The following is a 20,163-nucleotide window of genomic DNA, read 5'->3' on the forward strand; positions in this document are numbered from 1 at the left end:
TGTCCAAGGTTGTCTTTGCTAAGCCCTCTATGTCATTCCTAGGGCATATTGTGTCACCCGATGGTGTAGCAGTCGATCATTCTAGAACACAGGCCATCTGTGATTTTAAACCTCCCAAGGACATTAAAGGTATCGCCAGGTTCATTGGTATGGTGAATTTCTTCAGGAAGTTCATTCCTAACTTTGCTAATAGAGCGGCGCCCTTAAACCTCCTTCGTAGGAAAGGTATCAAATTCGAGTGGGGACCTTCTCAACAAGCCGCTTTTGAAGATCTTAAATTAGCGCTTTGTAATGCCCCTGTCCTTGCTATGCCTGATTTCTCGAAGAAATTCATCGTCCAAACCGACGCGTCGTCGTCAGCAGTAGCTGCAGTCCTTCTTCAAGAGACTGAACTAGGGAGGCGACCTATCGCCTATGCCTCTAGGACCTTGTCGGCTCAAGAAGCCAAGTATTCCATCTATGAGCTCGAAGGTTTGGCAGTCTTATTCGCCTTAGAAAAGTTCCGTCTCTATCTGGAACACGTCAAATTCGACCTGGAGACAGATAATCAAGCATTAAGCTGGGTCTTAGGTAGGCCGCGTCGTACTGGTCGTATAGCCCGCTGGGCTATTCGTATTTCCGCCTTCCAGTTTGATGTTAGACATATCAGAGGTACCGAAAATGTTGTTGCTGATGGACTCAGCCGTATGTTTCATAACGACGTCGAGACCCACGAACCGGTCGACAGTTCATCACCTCCCGAGTCCATACTATCTGGTGTTAATGCCATCTTAACAGATGCTCCCATGCTTTTTAGGGATATTGAGAAATACCAACGTGAAGATCCGACGCTGGCTCCGATAATGGAAACCCTTTCTTCTGGGGAACATGTTGTCCCTTATGTTCTGAGGAATGGTGTTCTATGTTGCCCATCGAGGCATGATAGGATGATGAAAGTTGTTGTTCCAGCTGTTCTTGTACCTATGATCTTCAAGTATTATCATGAGACCCCATTAGGAGGGCATCTTGGAATCTTTAAAACTCGTGAGAAGATTCGTGAAATGTTCATCTGGAAAGGTATGGACGGTGAAATCCGTGAACTTGTAAAAGCTTGTAAATCTTGTTTGCTCAGTAAACCCACCATGTCCACCAAGGTATGCCTTTTGTCTTCGCATCAAGCGTCGCGCCCCATGGAACGTCTGTATATCGATTATGTAGGACCCTTCCCCCAGTCAAAGGGTAATGCTAACAAGTTCATCTTTGTGTGCGTAGATGGTTTTACCAGATTTTCTTGGTTATTTCCGACTAAGCTGGCTACCGCTCAGTCTACCATTACCTGCTTAAATTCTATTTTTGCTTCTTTTGGTCCGTGTCAATATATTGTATCTGATAATGCTAAGGCTTTTACATCTAATTTATTTCGTAAATTCTGTTTTGACTTATCAATCTCTCATGTAACTACTTCTGCTTATTACCCTCAACCATCTCTGGCTGAACGGGTTAACCGGAATCTCAGGTCAGCACTTATTGCCTATCATCATGAAGATCATTCCAGGTGGGACACGTCCCTGCATTGGATAGCTTTTGCTTTGAATTCGGCGGTTCATGAATCTCACAAGTTTACTCCAGCTTCTTTGATGTTCAAGTTTGTTCCCAACTCGCCGCTCTCTAACCTCTGGTCTCTGAATGACATTCTACCCGAGACAATAGATCCGGATAACATTAAAGATCTTTGGAAGAAGGCTAAAGCCAATCTTAAAGTGTCTCATGAAAAGGTTAGGGAAAGGTATGATCGTGGACGGAGACCCACCCCTTTGAAGGTAGGTGACCAGGTTATGGTCAAAAATTTTGTTCCCGCGGGCAAGCTTGCCCCCAGATTTCATGGGCCATGCATCATTCTCGATTTTCTCACACCGGTTACATTGTTAGTAAGCAATCCAGCCACCGAGAGGATATTTAGGGTTCACCTGTCCCAGGTGAAACCGGTGTAAATTTGGTGTCAACTTGCTTCATATAATTTGATAGGAATATGAAGGTTATATTTTTTTTTGAGTTCCACTCTTAAGGCATTCTGCTCCTTCTATTTTATTTTATATGTAAGCATTTCTTGTAAACCTCCCCGATTGTTAAACTGCCCTCCTGTCCTTACCTCGGCCATTACCACGCTCCCGTCTCCTGCGTCAATACACACAGTGGCTTGACTTATGCCATGGATATTTGCACGCCGCTGGCCCCTCAACCTCTCCACAAGCCTGTACCCTCAAAAAAGATGATGATCCAACACAATTCTGCCGCCAAGCTTTAATGTTTCAGTGCCCCCGCAGCCGCGCGGCGCCGTGCAGCAACTGGAGCTGAGGACGGGCCCCCTCGGCCCCAGCGAGGACGACGTGTGCACGGCGAGCCGGAGCTCTCCTCCCGGCCAAGGCTGATGTGCGGCGCACGACCTGCTCCTTGCCCGCAGCCTGTATATGTTCACCGCGGGCGCGGCGTACTTCAACACCTCTGCTCCCCTCATAGTGCGGGCGAGCGGTATCTCAGGGTACTTGAGGGGTCCGAGCGGCCTCCTTTGGACGCAAGCCGCAACGGCCGGTCTGGCAATCCCACTTCATCACCATCTACTACATGAACAGATACCATAAGTAATGACTACACTTGGGAATTCAACTGCAATATTTGGTGGACTTTGAAATTTTTTTTTTCTTCACTTTCAAGTATAAAAAGTTATCTTCAGGAATTCAACTACTACAAACAGAAAGACTTTGCCTCACCTGCAACAACTAAATTTTGGAATTTCTCAAATACTTCTGTAATTTATTTTAATATCAACATCAAAACTGGGACCTTATTTTCAAACAAAGTTTATGTTCTTCTGTGTCATCCCTGGAGGAACTTTTGGGGGGGGGGGAGGTCTGTACCGGGCGGTACACCTCCACTCCGCTAATTTAAAAAATTGCGCCAGGTGAAACTCCTCTGCTGGAGGAAGTCTGAACTTTATCTACGCTGTTAATTCTTTACCTTCTCAGAAGATGTCACCACGTGGAAAATTTTGAGTTTTTGAACTGTGTCATTTTTGATGTGTTTTTGTTTCGCTTGAAGTAAGAAGTGTGAACTTTCTCTTCTAGAGGACACTACTGAAGATCTACAATAGTGCAACCTAGTGCGGAGTCAAAGAACTATTTTTTGGAGAAAATTTAATTTCAAGAGTTTGTTCTTTGTTAAATTTTTTTCTATCATTGTTTAAGTTGGCAATATTTACCCCTTTCTTCCCCTTGTTATGAATGTATCCAATCCCGAATTTCTTCAATTAATTTCTATCCAATCAGATGTATCTTCCCCCAACTTGAATCTGTTGCGGGGTCCTATCCAATAAAGAGTTTGTGGGAGGGTGTTTTCTTTCCCCTAACGCCTAGAAACTTCCGCGAGAGTATTTAAACTGCTGATTTTTGGGTCTCTCGGCCACTTCTGTTCCATCTTTCTGTGTGTTAAGTACATAGCAGGGGGCGGGAAGCGCCTCTTTCTTCTCCAGCCGTTCAACACAAGGTAATGGCCGATTAATAACTTCTTTCTTTGCTAGCTCAGCAGTTTAACTTTCGGGGCGGGTTCTAAGCGTTCAGCCATGTAACCTTTTCCTAAAATGTAACTACTCCTTTCATATATTCTCTTTTAAAACGACATATTGGGATAGAGAGTGCTAACCCTCTCGAGCTCCCACTCACATTGTCTTGAGGTGAACTTATTTTCTCAACCTATTTTTCGTTAATGTAAAACAAATTGTTCTTTTCTTAAGTCACCTCTTTAGCATGGGATTAGCCCTTGTATTAACGGCCTAGTGCCAAGTAGGTCTTAATCAAAGTGTATTAGGAGTGCAAGTTCGCCTCCTCTCAAATTGTTATTTTAGAGGTCATTTAATTAACCTGCTTTTCTCTTAATAGACCTCAGTAGATTGGGTATTTTACCCCTGTGTTTATGTCCGTTGAGGACAACTTGAAGGTGGAGTTTGGTGTGGCCTGGGAGAGGCTTAAATTTTGAGAGCGAGTGGCTCTTTTGAAAATTCTGGGTTGTATGCCTCATGGAGGCTTTTCAGTGTAATTTGGAGCAAGGGCTCCTAGGTATGAATGGGGTTTTCTCCCCCTCTGTTAAAACTTGTGTTTGAGGTAAAACTGAGCTGATTGCCCCAGCATTGTGAAGTCAGGGCGCGAAGCCCAAATTCTGTAAATATTGTAACTAACCCCTTTTGAATTGCTACTTTGTACCTGCCATGCTTGTTATTTCTTTGTTTTCAAAAAGAAAATATAACCTTGTTAACTTTTAAATTAATTTTACATTGCACTATAATTTCGTAGCTTGAAACCCATTCACACCCGCACCTTCTTTCACCTCTACCTACCACGGAAAACTCCGTAACAGAAATAATTAAAACTCTCTTCTTTGTCACCTTGCCAAGACACTATATGAACTTACAATACAACATGTAATAAGTAATTGTAATATGTATTTTACATAGAGATCCTGTGGACGAGTTAAAATACACTTCCACGACTTTTTAGTAATTACTTTTCAGTTATATTGAATACAGTGTTCAGACGTGCAACCTCTTCCTTTGCCATTATTTTTGTATGGGATTGATAAAAATCCATGAAAATCGCATTCACAAAAGTTGTCTTTAGTCCAGATTAGGATTCTTGTTTTCGATAACATGACGGTAATTAAGATTGGAAGGTTACTCAGATTTCTTGACAATACCGTCCTGAAACTGAAAGAAGGAGTGAATATGTGGTGATTTGTTTTTTATGTGGAAATATAATCACCTATCCTCACAATGTTAAATTATGCCTCATATAAGGAACATTTTCGCATAAATCGCTGCAGCCACAAATCTAAATTTTACACATTGCATGTAAACATATATGTTGTCTGCATAGAAACAATAGCTTTCTTATGATTGCTATTCCTCAGTGAGATATTAATATTTCAATACATCTAGAGTAATGTAACGAACAAGTTCTGAAAATTTCAGAAGAATAGTCAGTAGAATTTGAACATGAAAATTTTAAACTTACGGAAAACTGAGCTCAAAGTTAAAACATCCCTATTGCATGATCTCCACTTCCTTCGTCACCTCCAAAATCACCTTCCAGGTTTCTTTTGGAACTTCTTCTAACTTGCCTTGCTTTTCTGGCTAAAACTTCATTGCACTGTCTGCATTTCTGAGTCTGAGCATATCTGTAGGCAGCATAGCATCAACTGTCCGCGAACCAGCATGCAACTCTAACTGTTCAAGAACCTGACACTTGGTAATATTCCGTTGGTTGTATACTGCTACTGACTTGAAAATTCCTTTCCTTTCTTTCGTTCTGCCAATTCACATGCTCATTAAAGACGTCACCACTAAATCTAGGCATTTCCACAGAGAGAAGGGAGAGAGATCACTAAACTACTGATACCGCCACAACACAGAACAACCGCAATGTTTAAAAACACAAGGAACATGTATATAAAACAGAGGAACATCGCATGCACGGTAACAACTACTGTAATCAACATTTCTTTCACCACATATTAACATCCCATTGAAAAGTAGGAGCTTTGAAGTCACGAATGAAATTTGACAGCTATGAAGTAAGCCACGACGCCACGCCCCCGTCACAGTTAAATGGAAAAATAAAATAGTTACAATTACTATACAGTCATGTTCAAGGTGTCATTTTCAAGAGGAAGGTTTAGAGAACAAATTAAGACAAGAGAACGAAATTTGAATTTTTCACCCAAAATCAGAATCCACTTCCCTTTAAGAGATTCGCATGTCGCTCAATTCTTGAAAATCAAGATTAGTAGCATTCACTATAGGAATATTCGATTAATTTCATCCTTGTGGATGTGATATCGCCAGAGTATGCAGAGGGGATTGCTCGCAGTTTTCTTTCACTCATATGTGGTAGGAATATGTTTATTTCCTCAAACTAACAACTCAAATGGCATGTGATTGTGATTATTGTAATGGACGGGTGCTCTCTCCAACGGTTGGTGGACATCCGTGACCGAGGAAGGATTCTATTAATTCTCTTCGTCCATTCATATGTAGTATAATATACCGGGTGGCCCACCAGCCCCTTGCCATCCAGTTTTATGCATACCTTTACATTTACTACAATTCTGAAAGACATCGCTCCCTCCCCCTAAACCGGGGTAGTATAATGAGATGTGTGTTTACGGGCTAGAAGACAGCAGGAATCGTGAGCGCCACTACTAATTCATTATGTGTACCTCGAATGAACCCGTAAAACGACTACAGATACGCACAACACGTACTTTGAAACGGGAGGTGGAAGCACAGACCGGAAGCACGGTACTGTATAGGCTGGAAAGTGGGCGCTAGAGGTGAAGTGTCGCAGTAGCTCACATGGCAAGCGGGCGGGGAGAAATATGATAGTGGACAGCGCTAGAGGAAGAAGGTTCGAATTCCACATAAGAATTTTTTTAACAGCCAGTTGACTGGGGTGTGATAAGGTTGTTTACTTGATAGCTCCCAAGGACTGATTTGTTTATTTTACCCTTAAAAGACCGTATGTATCGTTGCATTGGGTGTAGTGCTGGGTTGGACGAGGGTGTGGAGATGGTCTGTGGAGAGTATAGGCTGGGAAGTGGGTGCCGTAGGTCAAGTGTCGCAGTAACTCACATGGCTAGCGCGCGGTGGGATATGTGATAGTTGACAGTGCTCGACGGTTAGAAGTTTCAAGCCCCATGCAAGTATATTTTTAAGCCAGTTGCCTCGGATGTTTCAAGGTTGTATACTTTAATGCCGGAAATTTTCACAGGCTGATTTGTTTATTTGACCCTAAAAAGGGCCGTTGGTATGGAGCTGCGTTGATAGGGGCTAGGAAACATGTTATAGGATTTCAGTTATTCACGTCGTTTAACGCAGCACCTGCTCGAACTAACAACCTCCGTGGTCGATACAGAACTTCGCGCGATGTTGTAAGGACCGTCTGGCCCGTTGCAACATCTCTGGCGAAACGGATCGGCATGCCTCGGTGATGAGCTGTCTAAGGTGGCAAGGACTGGCCGGCTCCTGTGCTTGCACCAGTTGTTATGCATGGTGTCACAGAATAAATCCAGGGGTGTATGATCGGGCGATCTGGGGGGCCAGGGGACAGTTCCTCCCCATCCCATCCATACGTCGAATGGAGATGGTTCCGGACGACCACCGCCGCGTGCGGTGGAGCTCCGTCATGTTGAAACCGCATCCTGCAGTGGACAAGGAGTGGCACATGTTTCAAAAACGGTGGTAGTTCATTTTGAACAAATCGCAGATAGCGTTGGCTGGGGACCGTTGAGGTGATCACCCATGATTTCACACTACACATTCACGCCCCACTGAACCTGAAAGCTGTCTGTCGTACCCACTGGGGACTGTCCACACTCCAGTAATGCATATTATGGCGATTTACGGTCCCATTGATGTTGAATCGTGCTTCGTCCGTAAATAACAGAGTTGCTAGAAAGGCAGGATCAGTATACACATGCTGTAGGATCCATTGACAGGACGCCATCCGGGCATCGAAGTCATGTCCGGCTCCATGGCTAAATGGTTAGCGTGCTGGCCTTTGGTCACAGGGGTCCCGGGTTCGATTCCCGACAGGGTCGGTAATTTGAACCATCATTGGTTAAATTCGCTGGCACGGGGACTGCGTGTATATGATGTCATCATCATCATTCATCCTCATCACGACGCGCAGGTCGCCTACGGGTGTAAAACCAAGATACCTGCATCTGCGAGCCGAACATGTCCTCGGACACTCCCGGCACTAAAAGCCATACGCCATTTAATTTCAATTTCATCGAAGTCATGACCATAGAGATCCTGGTGTAAGTGCAGATGGTACTGGTGAAACCTGTGGGTATGCAATATACGCATAACAGACACTCGGCTGATATTCATCTCCTGTGCAATGGACCGTGTGCTAGTATGAAGGTTACGCCGGAAAGCGTCAAAAACGCCCTCTTCATTGTCAGCAGACGTCACGGGATGATCTCGAACAGGCCGTGTCCTTCCCAGGAATGCAGTATCACGCAGGCGTCTTTCCACACTCCGAAATGTCATGCCCGTTGGTTATCGTCTATCCGGATAGCGTTCTTGGCACAGGCATTGTGCTAGGTATGCATTCTGTCTAGTTTCTCCATAAATAAGTAAGATATCCACATACTCGTTGCTGGAATACATCTCGACGCAGTGAATAAACTTTGTGTTGTGAATTGTTTCAAAGGAGGGGAGTTCTTTCAGCTACATTCTTACCTGCCATCGCATGTTGTTATCGTGCCAATGGGGCAAACTTTGCCCTACCTGTGGTCGACGAAGTTTGGAACATATACGACGTAGCTAACTGGCCACAGACCATCATCTCCACATCCTCGTCCAACCCAGCACCATACCTAATGCAACGATACATACGGTCTTTGACAGGGTAAAATAATCAAATCAGTCCTTGGAAGCTATCAAGAATGCAACCGTACTACATCCCAGCCAACTGGTTGTCAAAAAAAATTCTTCTGTGGGACACGAACCTCCTACCTCGAGCACTGTCACTGCCACATAGTTGCCCCTCCCCCTGCTTGCCATGTACGCTACTGCGACACTCGACGTACGACAACCAATTCCCAGCCTATACAGTACCGTGTTCCCGGTCGCCACCTTCTATTTCAAAGTACGAGTTCTGGGTATCTGTACTCGTTCTACGGGTTCATTCGAGGTACCCATGATGAATTAAAAGTGGCGCTCACGATTTCTGCTGTCTTCTAGCCCGTAAACACACATCTCATGATATTACCCCGGTTTAGGAAGAGGGGCTGATATCTTTCAGAATTGTAGTAAATGTGAAGGGATGTATAAAACTGGATCGCAAGGGGCTGGTGAACCACCCGGTGTATTGCGTATGCAACTTACACTAACGTTTTAATAATATTTCAGGAATGGGAATAACTTTGGATTCTTTGTAGTACGGTCACCTAACTCCATGTAAAATTTAGATTACAGTAAACGAATACCCTCTCTCCAATTGGTGGTCATCAGTGATTGGTAGAGAAGTGTATTCATTCATTCATTCATTCATTCATTCATTCATTCATTCATTCATTCATTCATTCATTCATTCATATTGGTACAGTATGAAACGTAGTAAGTGAGGGTAATATTATCTTGGATACGAAAATGAAGAATATAAATGGGAGTAAGATAGAGATTACATTATCTTCTAAATTGGTTTTTTTTTGCTAGGGGCTTTACGTCGCACCGACACAGATAGGTCTTATGGCGACGATGGGATAGGAAAGGCCTAGGAGTTGGAAGGAAGCGGCCGTGGCCTTAATTAAGGTACAGCCCCAGCATTTGCCTGGTGCGAAAATGGGAAACCACGGAAAACCATCTTCTAAATTGTTAAAGTAATTGCAAATAAGGGTTGTTTTGAAGTACGTCTTTGTTAACCTTGGCTTAGGGTAGGAGTAGACTTCTTAGCAAAAATAAGCCATGTAAAACACGACAGGGCACGCCTCTGTGATATAGTGGTTAGTGTGATTAACTGCCACACACGGAGGCCCAAGTTCGATTCCCGGCTCTGCCACGAAATTTAAAAACGTGGTACGAGGGCTGGAACGGGGTCCACTCAGCCTCAGGAGTTCAACTGAGTAGAAGGGGGTTCGATTCCTACCTCAGCCATCCTCGAAGTGGTTATCCGTGGTTTCCCACTTCTCCTGCAGGCAAATGCCGGGACGGTACCTAAGTTAAGGTCACATCCGCTTCCTTCTCTCTTCCTTGTCTATCCCTTCCAATATTTCCATCCCCCACCAAGGCCCCTGTTCAGCATAGCAGGTGAGGCCCCCTGGGTGAGGTACTGGTCATTCTTCCCAGTTGTATCCCCAGATCCAGAGTCTGAAGCTCCAGGACACTGCCCTTGAGGCAGTAGAGGTGCTATCCCTCGCTGAGTCCGAGGGAAAACCGACGCCTGATGTAAACAGATGATGAAGAAGAAGGAAACATGACAGTAATTATTAAATTAGTTATCTAAGTAAAGTAGGAACATCCGAAAACCGTAAAAGTAATTAGTGGGACGTAAAGCAAATAATATTAAATTAGGAACAGTCGCTGAGAAATCAAAACCTGATACCTTACATATGATGGAATAGAAAGAGTATCCTAGTAGTTTCCAGTAGATAATAATCTGACATGTAAAGAGCATTTCAGATATGTGTTATGCAGTTTTTTGCACGGTTATTGCAAAGAACATTTTAGTTTGAGTGACATGAGATTATGAAATCTCACTGTTGTTTCTATGGAAAGTGTTACGATTGAAAATATTAAACTATAACGTAAAATCTTCAAAACAGCGTGTCTGTTTCGCACACACGGCTCGCAAGAATCGTAATGTCTGTGTCAAGCGGTATATTTCCGACTGGAGGTTTGCAGATACAAGGGCACGACGGAGACCACCAACGACGGCGGCGTTTATGTTGAACTTTTCCTTTGAAAACGATTATTTATTTACTGTTGAAATCAGCAAATTTTCAGTATTTGGAGCAAATCAACTACCGTATATAACTCTAGATAGTTCAGTTTAGGTGTTAATACCTTGATTATAGCTATAAATGTATGTTTTATGCGATATTGTGTTTAAAATTCCAGATAGTTTCATGTAATGTAATGGTTATAGGTATACTTTGAGCAATATCATTTGATATTATGTTTAAAATGGTCGATAGTTCAGTTTCCATGAAATGCCTTCATTAAAGTAATTCATGGGCCAATTTTATATGATTCTGAGACTACAACCAGAGAAACTTCTACCGCACTCGTGTTATATAGGGAAATTAAAAATGATTCCTTCAGGTCAAAAGAATTAGAAAAATTACAATCATTCAAGTGTCAAATTTTACTTGTTATATCGGGCAGCTAAAAGTATACCTTCATTCGAAAAGAATTAGACAAATTATACAATAATTAAAGTGGCAAATATTGCGCGTTATAAAGGGAGCATAAGAATTCCTGCAGCTCAAAAGTTTTAGAAAATCACAATAATTCGAGTGTCAACTTTTTCGTGTTATGTAGGACAACTAAACATTCCATCAGTTCAAAAGAGGCATTTCACAATCATTAAAGTGACACATTTTCCGCGAATAACCTTTACGGCTGTTCTATGTGTAAGACGCTTCCTTTTGGTAAAGCTCGGAGGGAAAATCTGGTTACGATGGATCTGAAAACATTAAAAGTAGACGACCCGTATTGTCGCATTTTGGAAGTAGACGTCGAGCACCCACCCGAACTCAACGATTTTCATAACGAGCTTCCAGTTCTACCGGAGTGGATTAAACCGACCGAGTAGTCTAATACGAAAAATTTAGTGGCTCATCCCGGAGAACGAAAACATTACGTCGTGCATTACATGGCTTTAAAACAGGTGATGGATCACGGATTAAAATTAAATTAAAAAAGATACACCGCATGTTGAAATTTCGACAGTGTGCTGACTGAAAAGTAACGTTGAATTCAATAACAATTTCAAATCAAAAACTAAGAATCTGTTCGAGAAAGATACAATATGTACACATTTAGTAATAATGCAATGTTTGGCAAAACAAAGGTATCCTTCCTCATAAGTGTGGATATTCGTCTTATTTCAGGTGCTTAGAAGGCGATCAAACTTATAGCGAAACCAAACTTCATCGACAACACGGTCTACGACGAAAGTTCTTGCAGCAATTCATATGGCGAAGCGAAAAGTGTTCTTTAACAAACTGCTATACAATGGCATGGCCGTGTGATATATTTCAAATATGTTAATGTACTCTTTTCATTACGGTGTTCTGCTTCCACAATATGGACAAGAAAACCTAAACCTTAAGTACACAGAGACCGATTCGTTCATACATTTAGCAAAAACAAGACGTTTACGAAGACAAAATTGCACTTTATAGAGCATTTCGATACTTCTAAGTATCGCACTCGACTGAGAACAACAAGGTACTAGGCCAAAGCACACATCATTGGAGAATCCGTAGGACAAGGTAAAAAATGTACATGGCGGATATCATTGATTGTGAAAAAAGGACGAAATAAGAAAATTTAAGGGAATCAGTGCATGACGTTAACAGATTTTAAGGACTGTCTTGTGGATCAAACACACAAAGACGGATGATGAACAACTTTACCTCAAAGTTTCATAATGTATCAACGATGTTTCAGAACAAGATTGCCTTATCTCTGAATGATGAAAGAAGAGTAATAGCGGGACATGGTATACACGTATACTCATGGACATTATGGTTTGCTAAGGGAAAATGATGATTAATTAAGCCGAGACGTTTTGTTTGCGTTTATGTTTTATATTTTATATTACATAAAATGTAGAGGTGCAGTTTTTATGCCTGTATGTCCCTTTTTTCAAACAAGTTTACACCACCTCCCAAACGACATTTTTAGACCTTGCCCGCTAATGGATACTTTACTTTTCGTCGCACCATCGACAATTAACGCAGCTAGTCTTTCTTCTAGGGGTGTCATCAACGAGATGGAGACTTTCACAGCCTTTTTAAGCTGAATTCTGTCCGCTACGTGGCGCTTTGTTAACACGCTCGATATACGAGATAGTGCTGTTTGCAAGCTACGTGCAGATAGTTAATGCCCACATCACCACTGGCCAGTCGTTTATCCAGTTTGGCCCCTGGAGCGCAAAATTCGCATCCAGGAAGATGTAAATCAAAGGGAAGTCGATCATCGACTTGGTTAGTTATTCTATGCCCCCTGGATCTATTTCTTTCATTTTTAGTATGGATATGTTTTTCCTTCACCATTCGCCGCCCCTCTTCATGTCGAGTTTTCATCATGGTTCATGTTTTTTTAAGTGGTTTTATGTACAGTTCTGTAATATAAATACAATAAAATGTAAATAAAATCACATTACTTATTAATTAAGAACCCTCCTAATAGCATTTCGTTCAACTTAATGCAAAATTGGTAGGAATGGGGACTGCCTTTTCAAGGTGGTAAAAGCGTGCTCGATTCACTCGGAAGGATATGGGTTCGATTTCTCTTCAGGAAGCAGGAAAGTTAGATTAGAGGCTTTCACTTCTCGAGAAGAACATGGCCCTTGGGATCACTCAGCCTACACCAGAGAGGAGTACAGGTTAATTCCTGTCAGTCACAGAGGTAACAACTACTCTATCCCATTTAAGTGCCAAAGTCACGTATGGTAGAAGCCATTAACATCCACTTCACCAATGGCCTTCATTGCCTCTATGCAAATGGCACTGTTTTAATCGGTGCCCTAATAAAGATGCCGCTGCTATGGAAGTGTGTGCAACGAACTGTAATTTGATGTAGAATTGTGAATAGGCCTCAATTGCTCGGTATTATCCCACACCCTGCATAGCCAGTGTCAATGCTTTTCAAGCTTTACCTTCGAACGATTTCACTGACAAAAAATGAAATCCAAACACCAAGAAGACATTAGTTTAGAGGAATAAAATTTAGGCTAGGAAAGTGTCTAGGTAAAATATTTATTTGGTTAATGTTTGCAGGTCACAGGTTCAAGTACGCGCGAGAAGACATGTGACATGGTGGTACATTAATAACCACTGTAGTAGCCACGATGTTGACAGCAAGCTTGCTAATTTGCATGCATTGTGCCTTTACAGATGCCGTATGTCATTTTGTGGGATGGAGTTTCACGGCTGTTGCATTGGTTATTCAGCAACGGTTAATGCTGGTATTGGATGGCGCTGGATTTGTTGTCCCGTTATGCACTAGACATGCTCAATGGGCGAAAAGACTGGTGATCTCGCAGGCCAAGGCAACTGTTTGACTATTTGTAGATCACGCTGGGTGACAGTAGCGGTATGAGGACGAGCGTTATCCTGTTGGAAAACACTCCCTTGAATACTGAGAATGAATGAGAGCACAACCGGTTCAATCACCTGTCTGACGTACAAGTCCACTGTCAAGGTCCTCGGGATAACGACAAGAGCTCTTCTTCTGTCAAAGGAAATTACTCTCCACACCATATCTCCTAGTGTGGGTCTAGTGCGTCGATGTCGCTGATAGCTTGATTCCAAGCGCTCACCTGGTCTCCTTCTTAACAAACTACGGCCATCACAGGCACCTAGATAGAGAGCATCTGAGAACACAACAGACTCCACTGCACCCTCCAATGAGCACTAGCTTGACACTACTGAAGTCGCAGATGGCAGCGATTCGGAATTAGTGACATGAACGCTGCAGGAAGTCTGGCTCACAGCTGTCCCTCAAGTAATCGATTTGTTACAGTACACTGTGTCACTGAGGTGCCAATTGAGGCTCTAATGACTGCTGAAGATGCAGTACGATCCACCACAGCCATGCGGCGCATGCGGTGGTCGTCCCTCTCAGTTAGCGGACCGTCTACGGTCAAACCGCAGTCTTCTTGAAACAGTGACTTCTCGGACCATTGTTGCCAACATCGATGCACTATGGATACATCCCTGAGAAGCCTTTTTGCAATACCGCGGAACGAATATCCACCTTACTCGGCCCCGTTCAAATTCAATAAACTGCTGATACTCACATTCTTCGTCTCCTTAAAGGCATGTTTGCCTCACTCCTACCTCACAACGTCACACCGGACGATGACTAACGCTCACGAAATGTACAGCGCGTATTTAAAACAAACTTGCTCTTCGTGGACTAGCGCGCAAATCTTTCAGATGTGCCAATATATCTCCCATATATCCCTTATCTAGCACAACTCCTTCTTGTTGTTATTGGGATGTCATTTTTCGCCAGTGTATATTACCAGTCCCATCGTAGAATGTGTCTTAGTGCATTTGGTTATGAAGGTGGATTGTTACCAACAGATGTATAGCATTATAGAACCCCGCTCATACCTCAGACAACTAAAAGTCTGATAATACAGACAGCCGTTGTTTCGGACGAAACTTCCCGATATAGCTTTTTATAACGTTGTTTTTATTGTTGTGAAGAGTGAAGGTTGTTAAATAAACTTGTATATGTTTGTTATTCTTGTAGTGGAAGCCTTTTCTCTTCAATTCAGACTTAGTTAATCTATAAATGTGACGTAATTTAGTCGTTCAAAATGGAATTCAAGATAAAATAAATTTAGAAAGTACCTGAAAAAGAAAACAGTATATAACAGATTATACATGAAAGAGATACCATTATTTAATTTATTTATCCTGAATTACTGTTCGGCCGCCTGGAGAACCTCACCTTGTATATGTGGTATTCTTTCATAAGGTACCGAGGAAATCGTTGAGGAATCATAGCAGTCACGGTTATCACACATGCACATGATACTGGAGTTGACTTCACTAGTGCCATTAACGCAAGGGCGAATGTTGGTCTTGAGGGCCAGGCATGCTCTTGTCTTCATTGATGGAATGAGAGGTGTTGTTGAAATCTGAATACCGAAATAATGATTTCCAACCATTTAAAACTATGTATTTAGAACTTTATGTACATTTAATCGTACAATATTCAATTTAATATTTAATTTACAATTGATATTGTATTTTGACCTACTTGAATGCAAATTCTACCCTACGGTTCCTTTTAATGAAGTGGTTAATAACGTCGACATAATAAGTGGGTGTAACTTAATTGCAATATCACTTTTCTCTTGAATGCTTCTTCGGGAAAAGGGATTTCTTAATAAACCGTCACCGCTATTTCATGCTCGGTTGTCAAAAGTCGAGTGTAAGAACAGGTGCGGCGGGCCAATGTTTGCCAAGTTATCAATGAATATGACTACATGATATTACAGATAAATTGTTTATTTAATGTCGTATTCCATACTATAACAACAATAAAGCGTAATTCTCTATCCTATAAATGAAACGAACGATGAACATACGCCGATTGTGCGCTCTGTTTGCCGTTTCACCGAGGAAAATATGTGTAGCTTGAATTCATTCGGGGAGCACTTGCGCATTCGATTCACATGGAAGCACTGCACAGAGTTGACCATGCTTGTTAGAAGGCTCGCTTGTTTTCCCCAGGCTAGAGGCTAACTTAAAGCGTAATCGTTTGCAGTGTTCGGTGGTGATTGTTATGAGTGAGACTTGTGATGCAACGGCTTTGTTCTTAGGGGGAGATTCAGTTATGATGGAGGAGGAATGCGGCTGTGTTACTGAGGACTTATGTCCGACTCGTTGGCTGAACGGTCAGCGTACTGGCCTTCAGTTCAGAGGGTCCCGGGTTCGATTCCCGGCCGGATCGGGGATTTTAACCTTAATTGGTTTATTCCAATGGCACGGGGGCTGGGTGTATGTGTTGTCTTCATCATCATTTCATCCTCATCACGACGCGCAGGTCGCCTACGGGAGTCAAATAGAAAGACCTGCACTGACGAGCCGAACCCGTCCTGGGATATCCCGGCACTAAAAGCCATACGACATTTCATTACTAGGGACGTATTAAAACATTCATTGTCTAGCCGAACATTTCCATCATAGATAATGAGAGACCCACTCCTAGTATATCAGCTATGGTAACGGAAAGAAGAGGCAAAGTGCGCCGTTTCAGTTATCCCTGGTGCACAAATGATGTATCGCTGCAGGAAGCCATGCTTCTTGTGTTGGGTCGATGCATAAGTTCGTGTGGTATTCCTTTCGGTTGGCAACAATGCAGCGTGAAGGGATTGCTTATCGTTATCCCGTTGTTTTAACTGAGCTTGGAGTTTCTGTGTTGTGAAACACAGGTTTTCTTGATTGTGAACTAATTATTTGTGCATATTTCAAACAAATGGATATGGAGTGTCATGTTAAGAAAAGGGAGCATTTCCGACACATTTTACTCTTTGAGTTTAACCGAGGATCCAGTGCAGCAGGAGCTGCGAGAACAATCTGTGAAGTGTTCGGGAATGAAGCAATTGCCTGTATATCAACATGAAGAAGAGGAAAGAATGGCTCAGCCTATCAAAAAAGGCAACTACCCGTGCCAAGGACAGTGCCCTCCACAGAAAATAATGTTGTGTTTTTTGTGGATTAAAGATGGCATTCTTCACCATAAACATCTTCCGAAAAACGTAACGATTACCTCTGCTGTGTAGAGTGACCAGCTAAGACTGCTTGCCGTTGCTATTGACAAAAGAAGACAAATACAACAACCAGTCTTATTACTCCATGATAACGCTCGTCCGCATACAGCGCAATTAACCAAAGGCGCGATTGTTCAACTTGGCTGGGAACCTCTTCCGCATCTTCCGTATTCTCCTGACTTTGCCCCCTCAGATTTCCATCTTTTCCGCTCTCTTTCTAACCACATTCAGGGGCAAGTGATTCCTGACGAAGCTTCTCTTAACCAATGGCTAACAGATTTCTTCCAGTCAAAATCAAAACAGTTCTACAGGCGAGGCATTCAACTGCTACCTGATCGTTAACAATAGGTCATAGAGAGTGGATGTGAATGGATCACTGCTTGATTGTGTTTGTGATTGTGAGTTACAGTGCGTGACAGTGGCAGTAAAATAAAATAATATAAAATATAAGAACCGCATGAACTTATGCATCGACCCAATATTTCAGGCCTTTCCTTTTCAACAGAAACAAATATTTGGACAACGAAGGGAGTTTGCGATGATAACAGTTTATTATGTACCAAAGAAACGACATGGGCAGTCTGTAGACAGCGTTAATTCCAAAATAGCTTTGATGAATTTCGGTAGCACTGGAATAGAGGAATCCTGCAAATTCTTTTCTCCAGATCTTCAAAGAGGAATGCTGCATTTGAGGCATTTACTACCAAACATTTGCCATCAGTTTCCCCGACCCACTGGATATATATACAGAGCATTAAGTTGAAGTAATATTAGAAGTAAAAGAGGATCTGAAGACATTCTTCAAGTCAGTCATATGCAACACCGAAGAGTGGGACGGTGAGACAAGAATCTGTTCAAGATGTTTCTTTACCTCTCTAGATATTCTCGAATTTATTTTAATTTCAAATTTATTCTCATCTGTACAGCCTCAAGCAAAAATATTGTTCAACATTATACAAGTCAGAATTAAGGACGAAAGATAGTTTGCTGTTAAGATCGATGGAGTCAAGAGATTTCTGAATGACAAACGTGGTAAATTCGATTTTGTTTTATAAGCAGTGCACAGGCGAACAGTCACTAGTTTCATCAAATGCAAATGAAGCTAGAGTTAAAAGACAGAGAAATGGTGATGTGAAAATTGACAACAAAGAAATCATACTGTAGACTGTACTGTGAAGTACTTGATACAATGGTTGGACATATATAACAAACCGTATTTCCGAAGTGAATAAGTTGGAATTTATTTCTCTGTTGGATTTTGACCTTTTGAAACTTACATCAACATTTTTCTTGCTCGACCATTCAAGTCTCTGGTTAAATAATATGGTAGCTACTTGAACGACCTGGTTTTCAAAACGAAGTTATCTGCCATCTATGCATCAACAGAATTTAAGAAGTCCTGCATACTAGAAGTTTATGGGTATTTAACATGTTCAGGAAATGTAGTATTATCTGAAGTAATCAAGCTTTTTTTGCTTAATTTTGACTATTCCTGCTCCTAGTACCTCTGACGAATGACCTTTCTCGGCAATGAAACGGATAAAAACTTATTTCAGACGTATGCACACACAAGAAACATTATCATTAATTTTAATTTAGAAGAACCTCCTGAAAAGCTGTAAGAACAGTCCGGAGATCTATAATTCTGTTATAGATCTTTTTGCTGCCAAAAATCACCAGATAGAGCTGTGTTACAAGATGTAATAACTGCAGATATACGGGGAGGAATGATCTGAGTAAGTTTAAAAATGCATGCTTCTACTTAAGCTCAAATGTTTTTATCTATGTTTCTACAAACTAGGGTGCTAACATTTTGACAAGGGTCACTCGCCGCCACTGGTAAGAAGTCTTGGTTAACCGGGGCATGGACGAGCATTCCTGAGCAGCTGCAGGGAAGCATATCAGATTTATGAAATGGACAGAATATGACACGATATACTCTTTCACTTTTCATTATTTGACCATGAATCACCTACGAAATGATAAACTATGTCCCTTGAGTTGCTTGGAATTTTAGTGGGAAAATAATGAATTATACATCTCATACTTTACAAGTTCAATAATAACTTTCAACAATTTATCATTTAATTTCCAGGGCGCAGTAAATATATCCTGAAAGTTAAATAAATAAGCGGAAAAAGTAGAGAATCAGATAAGACAACAAGCGCTGCGTGCCTCGGCGTGATGTTATATGCAAGATAAGTCAACTTGAATATTGCATGCATAGTTTTTACTGCTATGCTGATCCAGTGGAAGAGATGACTAATGTACTCCTTGAATCATCATTTATCCTTTGAGGGCGTAACCTATATCCTCAAATGCCCACATTCAACGCCATGCATATATCATCACCTTTATACAGAGGTTGTTTCATAAGTCAGGGTAGCCGTCGAATATCTTCCGAACATGTAGTAGTACATCACTGGCTGCTGAATGCCACAGACAGATGGCGTCTGTCTGCATTGTTGATTAGTTAACAGAGCATGTGTGCTACCGACCATGATGTAAATGAAGTTGAACTACGGTCATACGTGAAAATTGCAATTTTCCGCGGTAGAAATACACTATAGTGTCATGAAAAGCGTTGTGTGATAATGCTTTTACGTAACAAACTGTTCCACGTTGGGTTGAGGCCTTCAAGCGTAGACGCGAAACGATTGTTGACTGGCGCACAGTGGACGTCCCTTGTGAGATGTAAGTGACTGCTAACGAACAGTTCTTAATGAAAGACAAATGTTGGACTGTGCATGAATTATCCACACATATGGATATTTATATGGCATCCGGCTCTTTTACTGAATGGTCAGCGAATTGGACATCAGTTCAGAGGGATTCGGGTTCGATTCCTGGCCGTATCAGGGATTTTAACTGCTTATGATCGATTCCTGTAGCTTAATACACACCTTACCTATATGCAGTTCAGCACACCACACTACCAACCATCACATAAACACACAATATTGAATACATACACCCCCGCACACATTAGGTAGGCGTCGGTAAAGGCATCTGACCGTAAAACTGGTCCAATACAAAGTATTACGTGAAATGCCGACCACAATAAATTGAAAAAAGGCCAGGGAAAGGAAGAAGAAGAAAAATGTGTCGT

The 20,163-nt window shown here is 41.9% G+C and overlaps 1 protein-coding gene across 1 annotated transcript in view; it reads left to right on the forward strand.

Moving 5' to 3' along the window:
- The window catches only part of LOC136864648 (peroxidase), a 331,409-nt gene that overhangs the window by 228,565 nt on the left and 82,681 nt on the right, over positions 1 to 20,163 (forward strand). The gene's annotated exons all lie outside the window — the stretch shown is intronic.

The sequence above is a fragment of the Anabrus simplex genome, chromosome 2 (genome assembly GCF_040414725.1).
Source record: "Anabrus simplex isolate iqAnaSimp1 chromosome 2, ASM4041472v1, whole genome shotgun sequence".
NCBI classification, from domain to species: domain Eukaryota; kingdom Metazoa; phylum Arthropoda; class Insecta; order Orthoptera; family Tettigoniidae; genus Anabrus; species Anabrus simplex.